Raw genomic sequence first — 5,195 nt, forward strand, 5'->3', positions numbered from 1 at the left:
TTCTCTCTTCCCAATTTCAGCGCCCAACACCCCTTCTTTAGGGCAAAATGAGCTGAAATGCTCATAACTAATGTTTATATATGTTGGGTCTTGGGCCCACTTAGGCCCGGTTCACTTATTTTTGTCCGTTGGCCCAATTTTGGACCAAAACCTTTAAGATTAGCGCTCTAAATCACACTTCAAATATTTCTACCTCCCCTAATTATAATTCCTCATTTCTTAATCCTACTTACTCATAATCAATTTTCTCAGCTGCAGTACTAGACAGGTCTTAGCCGGTACTGCCAGTCAAAATTCCACTGCGCGCTTTTACGCAGAAAACTATGTCTTCCAACTCAGAAAAATTCACTGAATCCAAATATCATATTTAGATCATCAAATTCAAATTGCCAAATCTTCCAACCGTATTCGCTCCTATTTAACTTATTATTTAATTAATTTCAGTTAGATCGGGTATTACACAATCAATTTTCTTCCTCTTTCCATAGAAGCATAGAGAACTGTTAAGAAACTTAAATCAGGCAACAAAAAGTTGTGTAGACCAAATCATATCTGAGAAAATTTTTCTATAATTATTTATTTATATAAATTCTCATATTTTTAATAACTCTGGATTTTAGCTTTGATGGTTAGTTTGCATGCTCCTTTACAAGTGTTCAGCTTTAATCTTTGGAAGAGATTTCTAACATCTATGATCTACCCTTTTCAGATACTAGTTAATTTTAAAAAAATTAAAATAAAAAAAATCATATGGTAGAAAGAGATAACAAATGAAGAACAAGCTAGAACCTTACTAACGAAGAGGGATTTTGTACCTACCAGTAATCTAAACGACGAAGCTGACCAGCGATGAACACATCAGCAACGGTAAGCGCGATGCAGCTAATATTGGCGGGCGGAGGAAACCGGTGGCAAGGATTCGCGCGTGGAGGTGTGTTTTGCGCCTCTGCCCCTTTTGCGTTCGCGCAAAGAAGAATCTAAACTACGAACCTGATTCTAGGAAGGGCCGACAACAGTAAGAGAAGGATGGATTAGCAACCATTCGACTCCACGGTGACACAGTGGGGCACGGTAGAGCAGGGAAGAGTTTCGCGTGCTCTGCACTCTCCTTTGGCGAGTTCCTCAGTTTCTTGATTTTGGGTCTTCTGAATTGCATTTGGGTAAAATCACTAGATGGATTGGGGTTAACGACGGGATTCGTGGATTCGACACTAATTCAGTGCGATTTAGCATCAGATTGATGATTTGGGAAGGGATCGCAACTATCCTCCCTATATTGCTGCTGTTGGAGAAACGGCAGGCAATTTGCCGCCGCTATCCTCCGCGTCTGTTGTAGTGATCTCTTGCTTAACTTGATTTGTGAGTCAAGAATCTTCCATTTTTAGCAAGTTTAAGGTGAAGAATCTTTTCCTAACATGTTGATTAAGGTTCGGTCAGTTGTGGTTTTAAGGATTTGAAGTTGTTCTTGATGTGATTTAGGAGGAAAATGTGCTCTAGGAACACTTTGAAGGATAGCCGAATTAGGAGCAGCAAATCAAGGTAGGGTTTGGTGATATTAATCTTGATTAATTATGTTTGAGTTGTGTGATTGTTGTATGATTTGGTTATTTTTGAAATTGATTGCTTATGTGAGTGATCCTTGTTGAAATTTTGGTGAAAATTTGATGAAATTAGATGATATTCAAGTTATAAATGTTGTTCTTGATGGCTGCTAAAAAATTGAACCATAGGCCTTCAATTGGTGATGAATCAGTGTTTAAATCAAGTGGAAATCATGGAATTTTAGTGGCTACTAATTTAATTTGAATTATGGTAAAAAATTGGTTACCGAAAATATTAAAAAACGGGTTAGAATTAAAGAAAGAATTTGAAAAATTTACGAAAAACACGAAAAATACTTTGAGTATTATCAAGAACACTCAAGAATAGCCCTTTGATCCATAATATTATTATATTTTGGACAGAAAAGTATAAATACTAAAAGTTTATGGGGTTAAATTATAAATATCAAAAGTTAAGGGAGTCAAAATATAATTTTTATAAAATTTTGAGAATCAAAATATAATTTTAAAAAATTACATAATAAAATATTATTAAAATTATTTAATAATAAAATAATGACAAAAAGGCAATTTTTCCTAAAAGCCTTAAGAAGACAACTTTAAGCGCAGAATCTTATAATTTCCTTCATAAAATATCTAGGGAGTGGTAAGAACATGTTAAGAAAATAAAGATGAAAGATAGATCATACATTAAACAAAAGACAAACATCAAAGAAAAAGAAAGTAAAACCCTAAAGTGAAGATGAAAATCATTTAGAGAATTGAGCTAGAAATAACTTAGTTAGTACTTAATTGTGTTTAGGGTTAGGTGAAGTATGAAGAATCAAGGTTTAATTACTCTGTTGGTCCCTATAGTTTTGCGAAATTTTTAATTAGGTTCCTGTACTTTTTTCCTTTTTAATTGGGTCCCTGTGATGCGTGGCAGAAGTTAACCAATTTAGAGATTTCAATTAAGAGGACAGCGTTGCACGTATAGCTCTTAACCGGCTAAGATCTGCCTCACCAATTTAAAAAGGGTTGTCACAAATTTTAGAAATAAAATACTAGGAGTATGAGTCTCAGGTCATCTCCCAACGAGTTGTAGGAAAGGGTGCTATTTTATTAACTAGGGGTTTTCAGAAAAATTAAGTTTTGATAACGAGTAATTAAAATGATTAAAAATTAAAGCAATAAAAATAAACTAAGAATAATTATTGATACTCTGAATAAAAGGCCTTAACTGGGGGAATAATTAAAGGGAATTTTTATCCTTGTTGGGATCTTCTCAAATGTAGTGTAAAAAAGGTGTTGTTCTCACTCGGTTATCCCTTACTAAATAAGGAAAAGTATGGTAATTAAACTAACTCTCACCTTCAAATCCTAGTCCTCTCTCTTGGGGAGGTCTAGTGCTAGTAGATATGGAATTAGGTAACAACGTCCAATTCAACCAAGCACTTAAGCATTCCAACTCAAGTATCTCCTCTTACTCAACCCCATGTCAAGTAGAAATTCTACTCCATTGACATGAAATTAATAATCATAATAATATTAAGACATAATTAAATAAAATAAAATAGAGAATTAAAATTAATTAAAATAAAAATAACTCTATATATTAATAAATTCAAAACGCAACATAATTATCTGAACAGAGTCAATGAGTAACTAATTAAAAATAAGGGAATAAGGAAACAAACTAAAATAATATCTTCAACGGAGGTAATGACTCTCAGCATCAAAAAATTCAAAATTCAAAACGCAACATAATTATCTGAACAGAGTCAATGAGTAACTAATTAAAAATAAGGGAATAAGGAAACAAACTAAAATAATATCTTCAACGGAGGTAATGACTCTCAGCATCAAAAAATCCAAGCAAAAGCATAAACTATCAATGTAATGCAAATCTAAAAACTCATATCTAAAACTGACGTAATCCTAATGTGATGAATCTGAATGTGTGTGGATGCGTTCGCGTTATTCAGCAATTTTTTTTGTCACGCGTTCGCGTAATTCACGTGTTCGCGTCATTCGTGTAGACTCCAATCCACGCGTTTGCGTCAGGCACGCGTTCGCGTCGCTGCGAATTCTCCATTTCGCGCGTTTGCGTGGGCCATGCGCTCGCGTCATTGCTCGCTGGTCATCTCCTTAGTTCTTTGTGTTCCTTCCATTTTTGCAAGCCTCCTCTCTAATTTCCAAGTCATTCATGTCCTATGAAGTCTGAAATATTTAACACACGGATCACGGTATCGTATGGGATAAAGGAGAATTAAAATACGTAATTAAAAGTCTCTAGGAAGCAAGTTTTCAACCATGGAGTGATTTTGGGAAGGAATTGTAAATACATGCTAATCATATGAATAAGTGGGTAAAGATTTGATAAAACCACATAATTAAACACAATAAAAATCATGAAATAATGGTTTATCACCCTACACCAAATTTTTTTTTTCAATTAGGTCCCTCTTGGTAGTAATTGGCTTAATTGTATAGGGACCCAACTAAAAAAAAAAATTGGTGCAGGGTCTTAAATAAAAGGAAAAAAATGTAGGGACTTAATTGAAAAAAAATTTGGTGCAAGGACCCAATTAAAAGGAAAAAAAGTATAAGGACCTAATTGAAAATTTTACGAAACTATAAGGACCAACAGAGTAATTAAACCAAGAATCAAACTGGTCCAGCATAGACTCAATGAACCTATGCTTGGAACAGGTTAGCTCTTCAAACGAAACTGAAATAATTACAAAGTAAAAGTTAAAGAGATAAACAAGGAAAGAATAAAGAAGTAATGAAGTTGGAAATCAGTTAAAAAAGTAAAGAAGATAAATAAAAAGTGAACGAACATGATTAAGTTAAGATATTAAAAGAGATCAGAGAAAGGACAAAGTCATCTCATAGCCAGAAATAGAGATGATAAGGATAAAAGGGAATGGTAAATGAAAATTGAATGTTTGATTGGGCCTTTGTGCTAAATGTATAGTGGGGATGCTTACAGACTAAGAACTACTTTTCAAGGGTTCGCATATCTATAGAAAAGAGTTAAAAGTCAACTGATGTGACCCATACGACTTATATGCAACTAATGTAATTAGAAAGCCATATCTAGGACTTGTACCTAGATAACATCGGGTTGCAGGTAGTCAACCGACACATGAGCTCATGGCATGCGTAGGAAATGCATTCATCATATGCATTTGTGTGAATTGTTTGAGTATGCTTGTGTTGTTGTGTTGTGTTATGTTATTTGTGAATTTCTTGCTATTTGATTTATGTATGAATTGTTGTATGTTTGTATTGTGTGCTTGCTTGTATTTGTTGGTTCCTGAATAGGTCAAGAATTGAAGTAACTGAGAACTGATATGTGTAATTATCTGATTTGTGTAACTGTGGGATGAGGACTAATGTAACTGAAGTAAACACGACTAAATAGTTTAAAGTAAGACCTAAGGAGTTTTTAAGGGTTTAATAAAGGTACTTATTTCTAAGTTATAAGTTAATTATTTTCATGTTATTCTTTATTTTCACGGTATTCTTTTCCTCTACTGAGAACTTGTGGTTTAGTTCTCATCCTAAAGTTTTTCACCCTTTCAATAATATAGGTTCAAAAACTCAATATGAAGCCGCGGACGAATAGTGGAAATTGTTTGAGTTAAA

The sequence above is a fragment of the Arachis ipaensis genome, chromosome B02, assembly GCF_000816755.2.
Source record: "Arachis ipaensis cultivar K30076 chromosome B02, Araip1.1, whole genome shotgun sequence".
NCBI classification, from domain to species: Eukaryota; Viridiplantae; Streptophyta; class Magnoliopsida; order Fabales; family Fabaceae; genus Arachis; species Arachis ipaensis.